This window comes from Astyanax mexicanus, chromosome 3, assembly GCF_023375975.1.
Source record: "Astyanax mexicanus isolate ESR-SI-001 chromosome 3, AstMex3_surface, whole genome shotgun sequence".
Taxonomy (NCBI): domain Eukaryota; kingdom Metazoa; phylum Chordata; class Actinopteri; order Characiformes; family Acestrorhamphidae; genus Astyanax; species Astyanax mexicanus.
This window is the reverse complement of record NC_064410.1, coordinates 20,317,265-20,340,616: the sequence shown is the minus strand read 5'-3', so window position 1 is coordinate 20,340,616 and position 23,352 is coordinate 20,317,265. Positions and strand designations below refer to the sequence as shown.

Sequence of the window (23,352 nt, the reverse complement as noted above, 5' to 3'; positions counted from 1 at the left end):
CATTACCACAGTCATTTTTCAATGTCGTTTCCATTGGTCTTGTTGCACTCATGTTGAGTTAATCAGAGGCCACATTAAGTTCAAGTTCAAAGGTATTTGTATAGTGCTTTTACCAACTGAGGTTTTTACCAAGCAGCTTTACAGAGCTCTGAGTCTGAACCCTAAGTGAGCAAGCAGAGGCAAAAGTGGAAAAAACACCCTGACCGCAAGAGAAAGAAAGCTTGAGAGAAGATAAGACTCAAAAGGGGAATCTGTCCTTTTCTGCAGCAGTATGGGGATGAGCATTGTCTTCCTGGAATAGCACACCTGTCATGCTGGCCAGACACACAACAGACACACGCGAACACCAAACACACAATTTATTAATAAAAGGGCTTGGCTTAAAGGAGTGCTAAGGGACAGGCAGGGTCAATAACAATATGGCAGCAAATATAATCAACATACCAGAGTGCAGTCAGACAAAACCGATCATACACTAAAAATCCAGCAGTGAAGATGCAAGGTAAGAAAGTAGTCAAAATACAAAATACAAAAATAGGTTGGCAAAGAGAACAAACAATTAAGTGGGCAAGGCAAGAATCGATAGTAGTAAACAAAAACAGGTCGGAAAAAATGGCTATAAACTAGGGAAGAGCATTGTAGAAGAGCTAGATAACTAGATTCAATACTCAGCAAGGGACAGAGTAACTAAGGGGTTTAAATACAAGACAGGCCAGGTGCATTCAATCAGTAACTGGGGGAGCAGGATTGCCGTAGCTTCACATGATCAGCAGAGTCAGGGTCATGCATATAACTCCTAGATAATGCAGAGCAGGCAGCCATGACACCTTGACCAAGTTAAGCATACACGAGCGTCCACCCAGACAGGGGGCGATTCAGCTAGGCAAAAATAAAAAAACACAGGCAGTTAGACTGTTTGAAGTGACTAGACATAATGTGCTGTGGCTTCACACTTTCTATACATCTTGGTGTCTTTTTTTCCCCATCTATTTTCCTTCTCTGTCTGCCTCTTCCCATCCCCGTCTCCCTCCCCCGCCCTCTCTTTATCTCTCTCCGTCTCTATGAAGCTGTTAATTACACTGTCAAGATGGGGGGCTGTCTCCTCGGGAAGAGACAAAATAGCCTTTTTAATTCATTAGAGCTCCCATCCACAGATCAATGAGTCTTTTAGTGTATTACATGAGATGAGATGTTTAAGAATGGGTCCTCCAAACTGGTAGAGTGCCTTCGCTTTACGAATAGAACCTAGATGTTGAATGTCCATAAATCTTTGAAACCCGTCAAACCTGAGGCCTTATTTACTGAATGGTCCAAAGGAGGGTCATGACTCCAGTAATAAGCTCTTATCCAGCATTGCTCTGTATAGGTCTGACAGTCTTAAGTCTATGGTGTGTTAGTCCGAGTTAAGTCTCGCGTCCCTGGATGGGAGTACAGAGGAAGATATGTCCTTGGGCCTTTAAGTCCAAGTAAGGTTTTAGTAGAAAATTGAAAATGACTGTATGAATAGCTACATTACATTACGTTGTTCCACTAAAACATGTCAAATAAAAAGTCTTTCAGACCCAGTTTACGCCTGGTCACATGCATCTTGGAGGCACCCAGCTGTAGGGGTGGGAATCAAAAGGCATCTCATGATAAACTCTTATCACAATATGTTGTCCACGATAACGATGATATCACAATGCTGTTATTCTGTGATACTTGATATATATCGCAACAAAATTCTCTCTATGATATTTCAAGAGGATAAAGTACTCCTAAATAACCAAATAACAGGAATTATGTTGGTTTATTGGTGTTACTGGTGATTTTGAGAACCTATATTCTTCATTTAATGAGTGTCACCATGTGAGGTATTGAAGCAGTAGCTGTAGTAAGTCAAATGGGGGAGGGGTCTTTGGCCTAATCCCATTTTACTCTGTTTTTTGTTCACGTTTGGGGTAGAGTGTCCCGATTCTTGGTAGGCTTGAGGGGTAAGGGGAGTGTTATGGCTACATGGCCTTTCAAATAGAGATTTTTTAGAGGCACACTCACTGGCAGGATGGTGGCACAAGCGACCAAAGAAACCCACAAGTATTTTCCTTGTAAAAATTACAGCGTGAACTCATTTTCCTCTGCTGAGAAACGCAGAAGCTCTGCGCCCTTAAAATACCAATCCACTAAAATCAGAGTGCACCTGGCTTTTAAAGGAAATGGCAAGTGACACTGATGGGTTTATTTAATGCTATTTCAGAGAATTGGTAAGTTTTTGTGCATTTCATGCTGCACAAGGCAAACCTTTTCTATCTAAAAGCTACCAAAGACACACTGACACACCCTAAATCAAACTGAATGCTGCATGGATGATGGCTGACCTACAGATTGTTAAATATGGCCCTTAGTCTTTTTAAAGCAATGTAACATCAGCTCATTTAGCTGTTAACATAGTTAGCTATGATTCTTTCAGTCCAGACTTCACCATAGCCACACTGATTTGTTTTTTCTTTTTTCTTTTAAACACCTCAACTGAATGTAGCACTTTCTTCTTCCCATCAGACTAAAGGTTTGCTATTAAAAGCATTAATATATCTGGACTGTGTCTGAAACTGGAGGTATCTGACTTGGTACCTTGCTGCCCACGCTGTCTCACATAGAAGGCAGCATAGTTCTCTGTATCTGAATCCAAGGGCAACAGTACATCCTGACTTTGCACAGGGTTTAAAACTCACTGCTAAATATGAGCATTCATCTGGGTTGTCATTAGCCATTCACATGTTTGATCAAGTCCTGACTGGCTCAGACTCTCCTCTGAGTAGGCAGCATTTTTTATATTTTATACACAGCCTTAGTACCACTGGCTATAAACTGCATTATGATAACCTTTATTTACCTTTCCGGACCTCTGCCTCCAGACTGTGTTCCACTTGACTGAAGTACTTTGCATTTATTACAAATGGCTCATTTATAAATCATGATTACAGAAATGATCAAGTCGACAAGAAAAGGAAAGGAACATTAAAGTATTATGTCTCACAACAATAATTACAGCTGCCAAAACAAGAACGGTAAATTCACTTGGTGTGTGTATTTAACTGATCAATCATGTTGATCATGGTTTGTTGCATGCAGATGCACAAAAATATGCAGTTGCTATAAAGGTAAATGTGGCAATTTAACAAGCGTGCATATTCCTCATGGTATTAGGGGTGTTTTATATTTTATTTAAGCAATAGAACACGAGAGGGAGTGTGTTATCACGAATAACATCACGGCTGTGATTCGGTCGCAGTAGATCATCACAGTCGTGATGTTATTCGTGATAACACACGACCTCGAGTGTTCTATTGCTTTTATACAACAGTTTCTTTTTTTACAAAATGAATAAAGAAAATAAATCAAAGAACTTTAAGAAATTAAGAATGAATATGCTTTAATATGGACTGTGCCTTCCGCCAAAAAGTAGTTCCACCACAACTGTAACAGAACTGAACTTAACTACAAAACGGTGTATGGTTTATACAGACTAACACCACGAAAGTTAGCTTGAAATCAAAATTGGGTATAAGTGAAGATGGTAACGTTAGGAGCGTGAAATAACGCTACTACTCTCCTCTCCTGCTCCGTGGAGTCGTCTTCAGGTGAACGCTGTGCATTTTTGAGGATTTCTGCTTGTTGTGCTGGGTGGTGTTGGTTTTAGCTAGCCGGCTGGACTGTGGTTAGGTTAGTGTAGCTTGCTTTTTAGCTCAGCATTAACTTAGCTTAGCCTAGCCTGGCTGGTTAGCGGTCTGGCTTTCAGACGGAATTAGTCGAGCGATTTTCTCTCCCTTTTTTCCACGAAAGACGAGTCAGCGCTGCGGGCGAGTGTGCCGCGGCTGAGCGCTAGCCTGTGCTTAGCTAACGCTGCTGCGGGTGTCCTGTGTATATACGCCGTTACTCGGCAACGCGTCGGCGGAGTGATAGAGGTTTAGTGTGAGAAGGCCGTGATGTTATCACGAATATCATCACGGCAAGATCACTTCTCAACCAAACAGATTGTGAGGTCGGAACTAACTGTTGTATTAATATATATATATATATTTTTTCTACAAATATTTGCTCGTTTATTGCGGGTGTATTTCACTGATTTTCAAATGGTGTGCACTAAAGCTTCTGGACTTTTGTGGAGAAACTGCCAAATTAAAATATAGTTATATGGATGTTTTTTTAGTAACTAATACAAATTCATTTTAGTGTTGGTATTCTTTATAACTGTAGTTAATGATGCATACATCCCTAATAGTACAATACTGCTCAAAAGTTTTAGAACACCCAGATTTTTTATCATGATGAATCCTGGCATTGTCATCTTGGAATATACCTGTGTCATCAGCAGTGTTGGGCACGTTACTTTGAAAAAGTAATTAGTTATAGTTACTCGTTACTTCTCCAAAAAAGTAACTGAGTTACTAACGGAGTTACTCCACTATAAAAGTAATTAGTTACCAGTAAAAGTAACTATGGCGTTACTTTTTATTATTCGCCCGTCAAAAAAAGGAAATCAATTATGCATTTACTATTATTAGAAAAATAACAAAAAATAACAAACGAAAATAAACCCAAAATGTTGACAAAAATATAATCTAACGAATTTCAAAAAAATAAAACGAAATTCTCCACACAACCAAAGAAAATTACTAAAACTTGTAATACTGAAAAAAGCGGAAAAACGCGTCTGGGGATGAAATTTAACAAACCAAACCACACTCAAAAGAAATATGTATATATAAAACAAAATAATGGACAAAAACAACAATTTAATGCCCGTTAAAATGGTATTAATATAACAGCTTCACCAAAAGAGAATAGAGCTTAGATCGTGCCCAAAAAATCCGACCCAGCCGGAGCCCGTGCACATTCTGCCCAAGCCCGAACCATAAACTGTCATTATGAGCCTGACCCGATCCGCCCCATAAACTGTCTGTTTTCGGGCTGATTGAATGAGCGAAATATAATCAGAATTATGTTAATTAACACTGTAACATAGAAGCATAGAACTATTATTTAATTTAAATGATTTTTAAGAACAGCTACACACAATGCTGCAAGTCAAACGCGGAGGCGTTCACGTGCGCCCAGAGCTACGTGATTACAGTTTTCATTTTTATTATAGTTTAATTTAATTTTGTTTTTATTTTTTCTGTTCATTTTAGGGTGGGCTTGCTAGCGCGAGCGCTTTACACAAGAACTAACGGACCACGAGTGCCGCGTGCTCGGCACAACAACTCCCGCTGTACAACTCCGCTGTACAACAGCGCTTATAAATAAATTAAACACAAAAATGAGGGTATTCTATCAGTAATTTCAGTTCGTTTTAGTTAGTTTTATAAACACAAAATACAGTTCGAGATAGTTATGTTTTTCCTTTTAATTACCGTTTTTATTAGATTCAGTTAACACAAATGTTTTTCACTTTCAATTTTCGCTATTTCGTTCGCTTTAGTGAACAATAATAATTGGTTACTTAGCAACATTGTGATTATCACACCAGAGCTTTATATAAAATAAAAATAGGAGCCTGATTTCGGGTCGGTCCTCAGGTCAGGTGGGATTCGGGCAGAGAATCTAAGCTCTAAAATAGAAAGCAGCAGCACCACAAAAACCGGAGCAGCTAAAAAGAACTTGGGTTGTCCACGGCAATCACTGAATTGATTAGAGCAGCAAATCGTCACAATTGTGCCTCACTTCACCACGCCAAACCACAGGCACAGCGGCCAGAAGCTCAAGTTCACCGGACAGAGGAGGGGTTAACCAGGGCAAAGCGAAATTAAAAAAAAAAGTTCATAGAGCTGCTAAAGTAACGTGCAGTAACGGGGTGTCGGAAATGGTAACGGCGTTATAGTTACAGTCATAGTAATTAGTTAGATTACTCGTTACTGAAAAAAAGTAACGGCGTTAGTAACGCCGTTAGTTTTAACGCCGTTACTCCCAACACTGGTCATCAGGCAAGAAAAAAATGCATTGATGGAATAACCTGGTCTATATTCAGTATATTCAGGTAGTCAGCTGACCTCATTCTTTCAGCACATACTGTTGCTGAACCTAAACCTGAGTGGTCATAATGATATGCTTGATCTGTGCATATCTGACAAATTGATGACAAATTTTGCGTGATGGTCAGTTTTATCTTCTCAAGCTTCTGTCAGAAAGAAATATATTATCCCCTTAAAAAAAGAGGTTGAATTCTTATTTGCTGCCCTGATTTCACCACACCTGTGTGTGTATGCACTATCAACCTACTATGGCATGCTGGGAACGCGGTTTAGTAGCAACAATGCATCAATATTTCAGTCCTCGGCCTCGGCTTCTGTGGGAGTAGAAAAGATTTGTCTGAGCTCTCTATCTGTCTTTCTCTTTCTTTCATTTCTTTCTCTGATTTTCACATCTTTTTCTCTATCTAAACAGACTGTGGTTCAGTGTTTTGAATACATATTACAGCAGTGTAAAAATAACCACTATTACTAATTACTATTACTAAGCAGAGCTTCTTATTTTACAGAATAGAAAATATGTGTGTTAAAGGATAATTAAAGAGATCTGATTTACTGATTTACTATCACTTTATTGAAACAGGGCTCATCTGTCTTGTATCTATGAATTCAGACTAGGGATGGGTATCGTCACTGATTTCCCAGTTCGATTCGATTCTGATTCATAAGATCCCGATTCGATTCAAAATCAATTCATTTAGTTACAATAAAAATTGTAGTTTGAATATAAAATTTTATAATTATACAAGGAACACTTAAACTTCCATTATTAAAATATTAGTGTTTATATTATATAGACTTAACACAACCGTTACATTATTCATTCTTTCTTTTTTTTTTATAATTTTAGTTCTAATTTTTCCCATTTTCTCCCCAATTTACACGGAAAATTACCCAACCCACTCATTAGGACTCCCCCTATCACTAGTGATGCCCCAACACACCAGGAGAGTGAAGACTAGCACATGCTTCCTCCGATACATGTGAAGTCACCCACCGCCTCTTTTTCCAGCTGCTGCTGATGCAGCATTGCTGAGCAGCCAGCGTGCTCGGAGGAAAGCGCAGCGGCTCGGTTCTGATACATCAGCTCACAGACGCCCTGTGCTGCGGACATCACCGTAGAAGAGATGTGGGAAGAAGCGCCATCTACCCACCTGGAGGGGCAGGGCCAATTGTGCTTCCTCTGAGCGCCGGCAGCTTGATGGCAAAGCTGCATGAGCTGGGGTTCGAACCTGCGACCTCCCGCTCATAGTGGCAGCAATTTAGACCGCTGGACCACTCGGCGCCCACTTCTTTTAATATAATGTAGTTTATTAAATTACAACGTTTATCTCCCCCATTATAGGAATCTCGTCCCAGGCCTGGTAATCCCTTTCATCCCTGTGGACGAAATAAGCTGAATTATTAACAGCACTCCATGGAGAACATGCTAATAATACCACTATTTACACATTAAATCACGCAGATACAAGTTAATCTACAGTTTTTTTCATCTAGCAGTTAAACCTGTTACACTGTATGACCACCTGACACTGCTAGCGCACCGGTGAAGGTAAGCTCACCAGCTGCATTTGGTGCTCAAAAATCTGGCTAAAGGGAGATTAGCTTCACCGGCTAACCCACTAAGCTTCAGCTCTGTTTTTTCATATATCAAGTACAGGCGAAAATAACACTGGAAAACAACTTGTAAAACAAAGTGTAAAATGTACTAGTTTGATAAACATATGCAGCAGTAAGTGGAAATACAGAAGAAAATTACTTACATTTGCACAGAAACTCGAATCTGGCTGCTCCAGCCGTGCTTTTCTGATCATCCAGCCAGAGGGCGGTGCTCAAAAAAACTCTTCACATATACGAGCAAAATGGGCTAATTCTAAAGATCGATTTGGGTTTATATAAATCCATATTGGATCATTCAAATTGATTCTAAAGATCGATTTAAATGGAAAAATCCATATTTTAAAAACACCCCTAATTCTGACAAGGGTTACAGCAAAGTATACCCTTCACAAGGTGTGTCGAGATAATCTTTCCTAACTTACACTCTGTCAACAGTGTATTTTCACATCTTGCCCACATGCCGTTAAAAAAGCGTCAGAGTTTAGGAATAAATCTACACTGATGGCTGTGGTGGTCTGAAAGTTAGGTGTGTTCAGGTAAATTTCAGCCAATGACACAGGTGCGCCACTGACTGAAATGAACCTAGACAACAATCATTTGTCAGAGTCCATTCCTTTAGGTGCGCTCAGCACACTGCATACACCCCCGCTCGTTAAACACACACACAGACGGACAGGCTGCAGAGCACAAACACAACGTTTAACTCAACAATAAACAGAATAAAGAATAAAATAAAATTGCTGTTCCATTAAATGAGCTGCTGGCATACCTAAATAGTGCAAACATGCAGGTCAGTATCCTCTGCTGAGATGCACAAAGTGCTCCGCTGTTAAGATACAAACGTGCCAAAGTCAGAGCACACCTGGCTCTTAAAGGGAATGACACGTCAAACACTAATATATACAGTGTGGTTTCTGCTCTGAGTCATGCTAATACAGATGTAACACTTCTGGCCAATTGCTTTTTAATTTTAAACATTTTTTGACAACAAAAAATAAAATAAAAAAGTGTCAAATAATCATCAGCACTAATCATCAGATTTGAGCTTGGGTTTGAGATGTAAGCAGTGAGTCAGGGATCTACGCTGATCTGTATCTGAGAGCCTTCAGCACCAGAGATCAACCAGCTGCAGCCTCCACTGATCCCTCACTGTGTCAAAGAGCTTACAGTGGCAGACTGGAGGATTGGGGTGTGTGTGTGTGTGAGTGTGTGTGTGTGTGTGCACATGTGGATCAGTTGAGTTGTAGTCTGTTGCTGTTTTAGAAAGTCTAGTTGATCAAACAGGTCTTAGTGGAGCTTATTCTTCTTCAGCTTCTCTTTCTCCATTCTCTCTGTCTCTGTTTCCATCTCTTCCTTTTTTATCTCTTTTTCTCTGTTTCTTCATCTCTCTCCACTCTTTATCAGGTCTGTTATGATAAATTGTTATGATCAATCCACTTACAGCGCTAGAAAGAAATAAGAGATCACTGAAATTTTTTTTTTAATTTTATCAAAAAAAAAAACAGCTTGAATTTTTACACCAGGAGTGTAAAATTGTGCTTTGAGTGGCATAAAGTTATCAAAAAGCAGTGTGTAAGACTGGTGGAGGAGAACATGCCAAAATGATATTGTGATATTATCGCTATCATGGGCTTCATCTTATGATAATATCGTATTTTAAGGTTACCTGTGATTCCCACCCCTATGTATGGACAATGAAAGCAATCATTTTTGCTTAATATTATCTGTTGTGTGTTCTTAGTGAGGAGAGCACGTTAATTTTAAGCTAGTATGTTGTTTTTTTTTACATTTATTTTATTTCTGCTTAAATTATTTAGGATATTTAAATGTCTGCATTGTCTTGATTACCAAAAGTTCATTGCTCTTTAAAATAGTATTTATAGTTATTTAACTATATATATAGTTATTTCTGAGAGCATTTGGGAATATGAGTGCGTATTGCAGTGTTTGTCAAAAGTTTGCCAAAGAAACCCCTGTCCATGTGGTTCAAATAGATATTGTTGAATGATGGTTCTTGATGGAGTGCCGTCTGCAATCTGAAATCACATCTTAGAGAAACACATGCTGCCCTTAAAGCAGCACTAGGTAGGATTTCCTTGATTTTTGATCTTTTTAAAAAAGTAAAATTACAGCTTGAAACTCACTGCAGCGTTGCGTTGAGGTGTAATAGGAGAAATAGCGGTGCTCTTGTGTCTGTGCCGGAGCTCTTCTGAGCTCAAACCAGACTCTGTAAGTTTTCCGAGGCGGTCGCGACCAACGCTCGCGAGAACTGCGACCTGCTTTCCGACCTTTAGTTCTAACAGTTCTACAAGGACTACTGATTCATTCTTTACAAACTAGCATACAGAAACTCTGGCAGAAGCTGGAAAGAGACCGAATATGTCTCTGAAAGCCAGAAAACGAGTAAGAGAAACTAATCCGCCTGAAACATTTATTACACTCTACAACTGTAGGGGGAGCCCACGAGCACAAAACCTCAATCCTACCTAGTGGAGCTTCAAGAGGTCATCATTTTCGGGAATGTTAACAAGATGATACTTTACTTTAAAAGTATTAAGTAGTCATGCCTAGAGATTTCCAGCCCTAGACCACATATTCTCTTTTCTCCCATCTTTCAGGCCTTTCAGATTTATCTTTATCTCTCTGTCACATTACATTTGATCTCTCTCTCTCTCTCACTCTCTCTCAGACACACACACACACACACACACACACACACACACACACAGACACTTCAAACTCTCCTTTTCTGTCTCTTACAGAGGTTTGAAGACACTAATTGCGGAGGCAGGGCTTTGTTCAGCTTTTACACTGTGACATTTTAAAAAGCTGTAATTATGCTAAAACCACCTGTATAGCTTGACATTACATTATGTCGTGATCACACAGTAAAACAATCTAAAACAAGGTGCTTTACACCATTTTCCACAATATGTAGCAGGTTAAATTCGTGTTTAAAATATTTGTAGTACTCAAGACCACTCCCCACACGCCAGTTATAATGCCATGGTTACCAAGCAACACAGAGAGAGGGAGCGAGAGAGAGAGAATGTGAGAGACGGAGAGAGAGAGACGGAGGGGGCGGGCAGGGGGAGGGGGTCAGTTCAACACATGCATATAGTAGTCTATAAATAGAAATCGACCAATAACACCATTTTACACAGATATTTTTAATAATAGGATTAGATATAACTAAATTCAGTATTACAGGTAAACACATGCTATGTATAGATATGCTATTTATTGATTTATTACAAAAGACTGAGCTTTTACAATATGTTGACTGACCTGACCTGCAGACCAGGGGTCACCCGTATTTAACACACCCTATTCAACTGATCAAGCCCTCCTGGAGGCAGTGATTACATGGATCAGGTGGGTTTGATTAGTGGGTGTAGATAGAGTCTGCTGGAAGGTACTGTAGCTCTCCAGGAGCAGGACTGGTGATCCCTGCTGTCACTGTAACCTGAACTGACCTCAGTGTGTCAGTTTAAAGCTTTAGGGCAGTAGCATGTCTACTTTTACAACAAGCCATTTTCGTCTATAAGAAAATAATTCTTTTGAGAATGCCCAGAACAAACTGTGCAGCTGCAATGACCACTGTTTGTCCATTGAATCAGTCAGAAAGCAGGGCTGCTTTCCACTCTTTTTAATATAAAACTGATTTTAGCACACATAAATGTTTAAATTTTTCAATGAATGGCTGCAGACATAACCAACGTGCATCTCAGAGCTCTCACTCATCTGAGTGTTAATTGCCTGTGATCGTACAGCTTGTTTTTCATAAAAATAATTCTAAAATGTACAGATGAAAGCATTTTTTATCCTTAATGCACAACAGGATTAACCAATTGAATGCAGAACATATTCCGAAATATTTACAGCGCATTTTAAGAGGGAAAATCTAGGAAGCAGCATGCTTGAAACAGATTTTAGGACACATAAATCTTGCAGTGAATGGCTGCAGGCATAACACACTGATGTTGTAAAAAATAAAATGAGAAGAAATTAGTGTACTTCACATTTTACTATGGAGAGCGTGAATTATATAGCACAGCTCCAATATGTGAAACACATGTCTGGACAATAACTCGATAAAGTTAGCATTTCCTTTTAAAACTATACAAGAATGAAAAAAACACCAGATATTTTTATAAGGTTGTAGAACAAAATTGTAAAGTTTTTAACTCAATATATATATATTTTAAAGTGGAACTGCAGCACAGTACATTGTTCATCTCAGAGCTCTCACTTGTCTGATGGAGGTATGGCAAGAGCAGAGGGACACAGCCTTCAGGAACGTCAAAGCAAGAGCTTTGAAAAAGAGCTTCCAAAAATATTTTATAAACTTTTTACATGTTTTTAACCCCTTTTTATATAATAATGGAGCCATTTTGGTGAAACAGTTAATTATATTAACTGTTAATTTCAACTCATTTTTTACATCTACAAGGTGGAGTAGCTAGGTAGGAGTGTTTAATAGAGTGGAGGACAGTGAGTGATTAAACACAGTGTTTAAAAACTTGCTGCACTGCACTGCTGTATTCACTTTTACCAGTGCAACACACACTAATAGCAGACAAATGTGTCTCCAGATACTCAGACTGAAATCCAGTTTCTCAGATTCCTCTCATTGCACTGCAGCCATTAGTGGTGTTTCTGTTGTAGTCGTGGGGTGGGGGAGGGAGAGGGGTTGGTGGTCTTGAAGAGACAGATGTGTTTACGCTGACTCAAACAAGACTGTGCCACAAACGCATCACAGACCACCTCCTAAAGTGGTTTAAATGACCAGATTTGGATGTGTTTACATTGCATTTTTATGTGGCTTGGACTTGCCACAGCTATAAGTGACACTGATGAATAAAGGTGCATGTGTTAAAATTGGCCTAGGGTTGTAAGAGATATAGGGTCCTAATTAGGCATGTACTGATTCTCTTAATTAGTCATGGATGTAATTTGGGCATAACGTGCAATAAACCAATCAGCGTGTCACTTGGCATTCTCTTTAAAGATGCTTATATACTGCACATGGTAGGGGTGGTGCTGTATGCTAGCCCCTTATTGGATTCCATTGCTTCTCCAGTGGCAGAGCAGTTTGGTGCCAGTGCGTTTCCATGCCTATAACCACGCCTCCACCGCTCTACCACCCACCACAGTCAAAGTTCAACTATTTAAGCGATCTATAGTGCACTAGTTAATGAAATGTACAGTGGAATGGTTTAAAACAAAACATATTCATGTGTTAGAATTAGGGATGCACTGATACCACTTTTTCCTTACCGATACCGATACCAACTCTCTTATCCTGAATAAGATATAATAACCTGAATGGCTGCTCCGCAGTTTCCCCCCTTTTCTGGATAGATCTGTTAAGATGATTGGCTGCAGTAGATAATGATTGTTAAGAGGTTATACTGTTACTTAGGCAAGTATTAATTATTCAGATGGTTATTTAGGTAGCTGGCTCGTGTATTTAGATCTGTATTGTGTAAACTTATATAGAAGTTGTAAAGTTTCTCACCAGGAGATGGTGGACAGCAGTAATCCTGCTCCATAGCGTTAGCATTCGGCTCGGTTAGTGTTCGGCTCGGTTAGCGTTTGGCTCGGTTAGTGTTCGACTCGGTTAGCGTTCGGCTAGGTTAGCGTTCGGCTCGGTTAGCGTTCGGCTCGTTTAGCATTCGGCTAGGTTAGCGTTCGGCTCGGTTAGCGTTCGGCTAGGTTAGCGTTCGGCTAGGTTAGCGTTCGGCTCGATTAGCGTTCGGCTAGGTTAGCGTTCGGCTCGGTTAGCGTTCGGCTCGGTTAGCGTTCGGCTAGGTTAGCGTTCGGCTCGGTTAGCGTTCGGCTCAGTTAGCATTCCAAACCCGGATATGGTATGGGCGGATACCCATTGCGGATACCGATACTGTGTGTAAGTTCCAGTATCGGCGCCGATGCTGAAACCATATCAGTATTGGTGCAACCCTAGTTAGAATGGCCCAATCAAAGTCCAGACCTAAACCCAATCGAGAACTCGTTCTGAAATCTGCTGTTCTCAAACGCTCTCCATCTAATCTGACAGAGAATGGGTAAAAAGCTGGTGGAAAAAAAAAACTTGCAGCTGTTATTGCAGCAAAAGGTGGTTCCACAAAGTATTGACTTAGGGGGTCTGAATATATTTGCACACCACACTTTAAAAAAATGTTATTTGTAAAAAATAAATTTTAATCATACAAATTTCAATAAAATATATTTGTTTGTGGTTGTAATATGACAAAATATGGAATACTTTTGCAAAGCACTGTATTAATGATTAGTGAACACCCTCAGCTGTACCACACTTTCCTACACCCATATAGAGATAACAGGAGGAAGATCAGAATCAGAGCTCTATTCTGAGGTTGAGAGACAGATACAGGTCTACAAATGCTGTAGCCGACTCAAAACTCCAAACTCCCTGGTTCGCAGACGTGACAAGTTTTATAAAACGCCGCCTATTTTCAGCAGGTGGCGCTCAGCATTAGTAGCAGCTCAACGTTACCACAACTGCCCAGCGTCCAACACAGTGGCAGACAGAGCGGAAAGCAGCATGGCATATCGTGTGCAATGTGCAAGCACCTTAAGAGCTAGGTGCACTCTGACTTTGGCACATTGCTATTTTAGGGGTGCATGGACGAATCCAGTGCTTCCTAGCAGAGGAAACTGACCTTTCAACCCCCATTTACTCTGAAACCCCAAAATAAAATCCAGTGCAGTTAATTGAAAAACTTCTCAGGATGTCATGTTTTTTTTTTTTTTCAAACTCCACACAGATACAGTGTTTCTCGTCTCTCAATTACGCATAACCTGAGATCTGAGTTCTGAGCTGCTAGCATGTAAAAACACCCATGTCTCCCTCTCACACATTTCCTGTCAGCTTGATAAAACACTATCTGAAGAAGGTGTCTCTAAAACCTGCCCTCCAAAGGCAGGCTTAGAATTGAGGTCTTCTCTGATCACTCCTGCAGTAAATATCCAAACATAAAAAGAATCAGAATTCTGATCAAATTAATACAACATTTTTAAGGCATTTGATTGCACAGTCCAGGCCTATACCCTTCTCTTGTTTTACTTCATTATTCCTCTAGCCCACGCTTGGCTTTGGTCATGGCATGGTAAATTTGGGCTCATCTGTGGCTGCTCCAGAGTGTCCTATTCCATTGGCTATGCTTTCTTGTGGAAATCATACAAGCTGGATGTGCACTTCTTAGAAAGCTGGGTTAAAAAAAAAAGCTCAATGTTTGGTCTATCTGACAAGTGTTCTAAACAGAGCCTTATTTAAACATTGTCTTATCTAAAGCAGATTACCAGCTAAGGCTTGATGGTATTTAAAAAAAATGACTAATAGTAATAGTAATAGTCTCTTAATTGCACCAGATGTCAAAGATTCGACATGTCCAACATTTCATGGGCCCTATTTTAGTGATCTATAGCGCATCAGTCTATTGTGTATCATGCAGCTGGATTTAGGATGTGTCTGTGTGTCTTTGGTATCGTGCAGGCACAAAAAATACGCCTTGTGCAGCTCAAAATGCACAAAAGGCATGTACTAATCCTCTTAATTATTCATGGGTGTGTTTGAATGTAATGTGAAATAAACCAATCAGTGTGTCCATTGTCATTCTCTTTAAGAGGCAGGTGTGCTCTGCCTTTGGCGCGTTCGTATCTTAACAACGCAGCACATTTGCGTGTCTCAGCAGAGGATACTGACGCTGTAAAGGTACGCTAGATTCTCATTTAAGGGAAAAGAAATATAATTTTATTGTTTATTCTATTTATTGTTAAGTTAAAAGTCGGGTTTGCACTCTGCAGTGTGTCCATGTGTTTAACAAGCGTCAATGACGTCACCAGCCCCACCCCCAACCACTTGATGTCACGCATCCGGACCCCCTCAAGAGCTGAGTCAGCACCTAACTCTCAAAACCCGAAAAAACATCAAAACAATAGTAATCAGCCGTTTAATCAGGCATTTAAATGGCTTTTTAAAAAAGTAAATTAGAGCGTTTTTGGGGGGTGCCGAGTGGCTAATTGTCTAATGCGCACAAAGAGGTGGGACAATTGGATAAACAAATTGGAATAAAATGGGGAAAAAAAAATTGAGCGTTTTTCTGTGATTAAAAGCGTAAATTCAGCTGTAACTGGAAATATCTGCGCAAAACTGTGCTGAACTGAGGTGCACAGCTTTCGACACATTCGTTTACAAGCATGTGCCCAACCATGTGGATGGAGGCCATGCCGTTACATGGTGTTTGTAGGATAGGCTGGAGAATATTTGTGCTGTGGTCTAACGGCGTTTTCACACCTGTAGTTTGTTTCTTTGGTCCGGATCAATTGATGAGTTCGTTTACTTGTAGCATTTTCTCCCTCTGTTTGGTCTGATTTCACACAGGCATAAACCTAAACGCACCAAAATGCGCACCAATAAACCACACGAGCAGACTGTGTCGTCTGATTGGTCAGAGCTGTGTGTCGTGGGAGTAAAGATAAATATACGAAAAAAAGGAAAAATAGCGGGAAGATTTTGTGTTCCAGCGCGTATATCCATGCTTTAACGGTGAACGCTGAAATGCTGTGCTTTTTAAAACACAGTGTTTCTACTATGTAAACATAGTAAATTAAGTCTCACGGCTGGGAGCAGTGAACGCAGCACAGACAGTGCGTGCATGGACAAAGCGTTTGTTTATAGCTGTGGTAATTAGCGTTATCTGGCTAATATATCAGTTTAAACTGTGCCTTATCAGAAGTTTAGCTCAAATAAATGGCTTATATTTAATAGCTGGATCCGATCAAGACCGGATCACGTTCTCACCACAAGGGAGTTCTCACCGCTCCAGAGTTCTCTCCTCTAGCAGGTCCCGGTACGATTGTTTTGATCCGCACCCAAGTGTGATTACTGTTTTCACACTTGCTTAATCGAACCGCACTAAAGTTACAAACAGACCCGAGTTCTTTTTAACCAGACCAAATAGTGCTGGTGTGAAAACGCCCTTCATCTCCCATCATTAATACAAGATCTTGGGGAAAAATGAATGCATGTTGAAACAATGCCACAGAAAATGTGTGCCATAATCAGACCTAAACATAACCTAAAATAACATAACTTTCCATACAAATTCCCCATAACCAGTTGCACAGAGAACAGCCATCTATTCCAAACCTTCTCGTTTATTCTGACAAGGCCATTAAATTTAAAAAAATTTATTTGTAATTTTGTACTGGAGATCAAACACAGATTAGATATTCTCTCTCCATTGTGCTGAAACATCCTTTTAGTCTCAGTGTTCTGTCAGTGTAAGGGCTCTGTCCAGGGTGCTGAAAGTATCTTTTGGAGTCTGTGATTATCTACTGCTGCTAAAGATCTCAGCAGCCACAGGGAGGCCTTATGGTGGACACTACAATCCTGTCTGTGCTGTGGAGTAAGTGGCACCACTGACCCAACTGCTGCTGTGATGATCTGGGTAACCATTTTATACAACAGTCTGTCACCCCTAGTAGTGATACGAGGGGCACAAACACTATCAACACAGAGATATGCGCAGGGCATCCCGAGGCAGGGCTTCCAGCTGGCCTCTTCCAGAAGGATAATGCTCATATGCACACAGCAATGGTTTTACAGGAATGTCTTCACCAAACTGCAATACTTCACTGGCCTGCCCCAGTCACCAGTTTTATTATTAATAATCCTGCGTAGATGTACAGCTATGGAAAAAATAAGAATCCGTTTCTCTGATTTTGTATATGTATGAGTAAAATGATTATGTATATGTTTGAGTAAAATGAACATTATTGTTTTATTCTATAAACTACAGACAACATTTCTCCCAAATTTCAAATAAAAATATGTCATTTAGAGCATTTATTTGCAAAAAATGAGAAATGGCTGAAATATAAAAAAGATACAGAGCTTCCAGACCTCAAATAATGCAAAGAAAACAAGTTCATATTCATAAAGTTTTTAGAGTTCAGAAATAAATATTTGGTGGAATAACCCTGGTTTTTAATCACAGTTTTTATGTATCTTTGGCATGTTCTCCTCCACCAGTCTTACCCACTGTTTTTGGATAACTTTATGCCACTCCTGGTGCAGAAATTCAAGCAGTTCAGCTTGGTTTAATGGCTTGTGATCATCTATCTTCCTCTTTATTATAATTCACAGGTTTTCAATTTGGTAAAATCAAAGAAACTCATTTTTTTTTTCCAGAGCTGTAGATTGTCCAAGCTGACATTCTAACCGGACCCATAAATGCATGTATGGGTCCAGTTGTGATGCCAGTTTGGACAATCTACAACTAAGCAGGACCTACAGCCACACTTTAAGACCTGGGGACATTTAGGAACCTTTATTTTATAGTAAGCAATTTGTAATTTCATAATTACAGTATAATTACATTAGTGACTAACCTGATGTATGAGGAGGTGTTGGTGTGTTTTGTGCTGATGGTAAGAGTGGATCAGACACAGCAGTGCTGCTAGAGTTTTTAAACACAGTTTTTAAGGTCACAGGGTCTAGTGGGCTCCTGATTATTGAAGAATAGGGTGAAAGGAGGATATTAAAGTATGCAGAAAAACAGATACAAGACTACAGTCTGTAATTATAGAACTACAAAGTGCTCCTATATGATTAGTGGGGCAGAAAAATAGATAATGAGTGTAAATCAAGGAGGTGGAGCAGGCCATAATGATTGGTGTATGTTGGTGTCTGATACAGTAGATTATGATTGTATGTATGTAATATGTACTTGCTGTTTGCTATCTGATGGTCAAGATCATGCAGTGGGCTGGGTCTCCTTGCCCCCGATCTGTCTGTGCACAGCAATATGCTAATAATGGCCACAGCAGCTGCAGAAGCACTGCATGTTAATTGCAGCTTGTCTTCTTGGACAGGCGAGACAAAAAGAAGGTCTGACACGCCCTGAGGGGAACAGAAGTAGAAGCCTCCGTTGTTTGTCCTCCTCAAACACACAGGCTAATGCTAACTAGCTGAATGACAGACCAGCATTGTTGTATACGGTAAACTATACACAATAGTATTATTACTATGCTGTTAATTTTATACAGTGGCTGTTGTTTTAGGAAGGTAAATATGTGCAGACACAAACACAGTCAAAGGTTTGCCCTTCAGATACAGAGTAAATGAACTTTCTTAGCAGGGGGCCGGAATGGTGCTGACTAACAGATGGCTCGCTTGTAGCGCTCTTTAGACAGTGTTACTGTGTGTGTCTCTTGCTTTTTCTTTGTTATTAATGCCCAGAGATGTAAAAAAAAAAAAAAAACGGTACCAGTCCACTAGCACTTTTTTCTCTTACATTTTTATTCTGCTTTCCTTCCCCAATTTTAACTAATGCCGATTACCCCACCCACTCAGGACTCTGGACACCCCCTATCACTAGCAATGCCCCAACACTAGCACATGCCTTCTCCGATACACATGAAACCAGGCACAGCCTCTTTTCAAACTCCTGCAGATGTAGCATCACTGAATAACCTTCGGAGTGATGTAAGGAAAGAGCACAATCTACCCACCCATAGAGTGCAATTGCCAATTGGGCTCTCTCAGACTCTGGCTGCTGATGGCAAGCAGCATGACAGATATTCAAACCAGCAATCTCCTGATCATAGTGGCAGTGCCTTAGTCTTTTGGACCAATCAAAGCCTTCTAGCACTTTAACTTCAATGCACCTTATTAATTTAATTGGAGAGAATGTTGCATGATGGGTTGCTTCGCATTGCACATAGTCTTTGCTGTAAAGCTCAACTTTATGCAAATGAGTATGACCGGCGCCCTGCATCTAGCCAATCAGGGAAGAATAGGCTGGTACATCTCATGGTACATCATGTTCTACATTAGTTTTTTACGTGCATGCATGGCAGATGCACAGAGTCCATCACAGAAAAGGGCTAGTGGACACTTACTGAAAGAAAGTAAACTATTTTTCACCTATAAAAATAGCTCATCTCCCTTACCAATTTCAGTTTATCCCTCAGAAGTGTATCCATCGGTCTGCTCTTGCTAGAATTGCTTGATCTCGGCATGCTGGCAGTGGTTTTCAACCTTCTTCACTTTTACCTTACTTTCCAGACAGTGGAACAGGTGATTTTTGATTTTTTATCCTTTTAATTTCCTCTTTTTAAAAGCCTCATAAAGGATCTCATCTCTGGATCTTGCATGGTTGTTTAGTCAATTCAAGAATCAAAATTGATCCAAACGACAGGCTCCTCCAGAAACCTTAACAGCAATGTTCTAATCACCTGCAGCTGGCTCTAGTTTTAGGCATTTTAAAGGAGAAATCCGGTGTGAAATGGACTTGCGATGTAGTGAAACATAATAACGAGTGCAAAGAAATCACTATTTTTACACTATTAACAAGATCAACTAGCTCTACACTTCATTTTCTCTACTGCTGAGTGATGCATAAACATAAAAATAAAGTTAACTAAAGGTCAACTAAGTAGTGATTTCAAATCTCAAATGAATAGTAAATAATATATTTTTTTTGTAACCTGCAATAAAAAAAAACATAATTAACAATACATATTATTATTGTTATCTGTATGATTTTAAAAGCAAGGCCAGCTAGTAAGATTTTACAATATAAGGAGTTTGTCCCCATTGTGCTGCACTAACATCCTCTGGGGGGCCAGATGTAGTATATATGTGGTGCTGGCGGTGTGATGCTGTAAATTGAGCTTTGTTTTTAGTGTGATTTTGAGAGAATATAAGGGGAGGTGCCACACGTTACCATAGGAACAGCCTCCCTCACTCCTGCTCCTCATCATGGGTGTATTTGTGTGTTTGCACATGAAGCATAAGTAGTTTGCACAAGTAGTTAGTATGAGATTTTACATTTATTTTATTTAATGTGTTTACTTGTATACTTTACAAGCATATATTAAAATATGTCTTTTTATCAAAGCTGATTGTTAATTTGATAGATATTAATAAATATATTCATTGTATATTTATAAGGATTCGTATGCAGACCCCATCCTCGCTGGAAGATTTTATCCCGTCACTCATTCTGGCAGAACGCTCATCTCCCAGCATCCCGCTGTCTCCATGACAACAGACACTCTCTGCCTCTACAAAAGCTCTTTTGCCATTTTCTATTTAAAGAAGGAGCCCAAATGTGTGAGATTTTGTTTGTGTGTGTGTGTATGTGCGTGTGTGTGCACTACAGTGAAGTACAGAATGCCACACCCAATTTGGGAACAGATAATTTATGTAAACATAGTGAAATAAATCTGTTTGTTTAATTGGAGATGTGGTTCAGGTCTGTTCAGTATCTGCAGCAGCTACAGTATAAGAACAGAAAGACTGTAGAGAAGGTCTGAACAGTTCTAGTAAAAACACTGACCCCTACTGGACGATAGAAAGGCTAGTTGTAAATAGTCCCTCTACCAGTTCTGAAACACCAGTGGGTCTGAACATTTATTCGTTTATTTTCATGCATTTTCAGGTTTTCTGTCCCTCTATCATTCTTATCTGATAGAGATTCAAGAGGCTTTTATTGTCATTACAACTGAGTACAGGTACACAGTGTAGTGAAATTACGTTCCTCCGGAACCATGGTGCAACATGGGACAACAAGCAATAAACAACATAAAGTGCAAGAGTGACGATAGTGCACCATAAAACTATAACACTACAATAAATACAAAAGACAAGACAATTCAAAAGACAGGACAGTGCAGTGCTGATACGGTATAAATAAAGTGCATAGTGAGGATAAGGTGCAGAGATGTGTAACATACTGTAACATATGGAACATATATAATCATAGCAGTTACTGAGGTAGAGAGTTTATAGTTTATATCTCATCAAAGTATTGAGCAAATTATTGGCCTGGTTTATTAAACCTAATGATTGACATGGCTTATTAAACCTGTGTGTTAAAAATGTAAAATGACCCCAAATCAGAACAAAGTTGAGGCAATATGGCAAATGAAAAACAGTGTGTCTTGAATTTACTTTCACTTTCATTTCATTGTAGAATGAACTTAATGTATTTCATGTTTTGTCTGATCAACTTCATATATGGGTTATATTATAATACATCCATTCCTTTATTTTAGACCTAATTTCTAAAGGATGCAGAATGTAGGAAATGCAGAGCAACTGAAAATGTATGTGATTTGAAACTAGCTAATTATCCACAACAACAGTATACTAAAGATGAGTCTTTTTAGGATCTTTTTAGGATTGTGACAAAATTGTAAAAGAAAAAAAAAAATTTAAAAACAATGTTCATCAATACAACTTTGGAAGGGATTTACATAATTCTCCCTCTATTATTTATTAAATATTTAATCCCAGTTTTCCCAGGTGGCACTGCATCAAGGTCTATTATTTAACAAGACAAGGAATTACTTTGGCAAACCCTTTCCAAGCAAAACTATGCTGAGTTGTCTTTACAAAAACTATTAAAACCTTACTGTGCAAAACAGGAGCCCTATATTAACCATGACCTAAAACTGTGTGAACTTTTCAAAGTTCAGAAACACCTGGAAAGGACCATCCAAAAGTCTTTAGTGTTTCCACAGATTATCAGTCCAAAGGTCAGTATCTGTCCTGGTATGAGCTCAGTTCTGGGGTGACAGCATTAATGCAGTAAAGTTTATTGAGATCTGAGAACAACATTTTTTTTTTTTTTCTGTAAGACAATGCAAAATCACATGCTGCACACATGACAAAGCATCACTGTGAAAGAATAGAGATGAACATTTTGGACATAATGTGTAATTATAACAAAAATAATCAAAAAATGAAGTTATATAAAGTATTTAATCTCTATCTCTCTCTCTTTTTCTCTCTCAGGGCAGTGCTGGTGAGATGACAGAGGTGGAACCGGTTCTAGACTTTGCCTCGTCCGGCAGGTCCGGACGCAGGAACGCTCTGCCAGACATACTTGGTTCTCCGGCAGGGGTCAACCCTACAGACCTCCCTCTCAAACTGGCGGAGCTGTCCCTCACTGGTCAGTCTGAGGATCTTGTATTATTATTCGTTATTATCAGTGCTTATAGCAGACTGCAATAAAATAATACATGAAACGCAATAAACGTTAAACACGATTTAAATGAAAATGCTGTGTATGCAAATATGTGTATGCATTTGTGTGCTTGAGCCAAAAACGTCATTCATTTAACTTGATAACCAGTAAAAGGCATTTCTTTATAAAAATGCAGTGTGTTTACGCAGCTTAAGCTTTAGTTGGTAGACAGGTACATTGGTAGGGGGTTGCCACTACCCAAGAGGTTACTATGGTGTTGCTAGGGGGCTTTAGGGGTGCTGCTGTAGGTTTGCTAGGGTTGGTAGGTAGGTTGGCGGTGTGGTTAATATGAGTTCGCCTGTGGTTGCTAAAATGATGCTCGGTTGTTTCTAAGGTGTATTTAAGTGGTTGTTTTTAGTTTAATGGTGCTATGAAGTTCCAGGTGGGTTATACACTGATGAAGCATAATATTATCATATATCACTCTGTTCTTGAGTGGTCACGACCCCACAGGATAGACCACCACAGACTAGGTATTATTTGGATTTATTCACACTGGCATGGTGTTGGTGTGTTGGTGTAAGTGGAGCAGACACAGCAGTGTTGCTGGAGGTTTTAAACACAGCAATTGCTCACTTTGATATGCAGAGCACTGTATTTTTCACACTATAAAGTGAACTTAAAAATACTTTAATTTTCCCCACAAATCATCAGTGTGTGCTTTA

At 39.5% G+C, this 23,352-nt stretch overlaps 1 long non-coding RNA gene across 1 annotated transcript in view; it reads left to right on the top strand.

Moving 5' to 3' along the window:
• LOC107196948 (uncharacterized) overlaps nucleotides 1–23,352 on the top strand; it is a 37,920-nt gene that overhangs the window by 13,285 nt on the left and 1,283 nt on the right. Inside the window, exon 2 of the long non-coding RNA XR_001518290.3 lies at nucleotides 22,456–22,612. This is a non-coding gene — a long non-coding RNA (uncharacterized LOC107196948). The remainder of the gene's footprint in view (nucleotides 1–22,455; nucleotides 22,613–23,352) is intronic.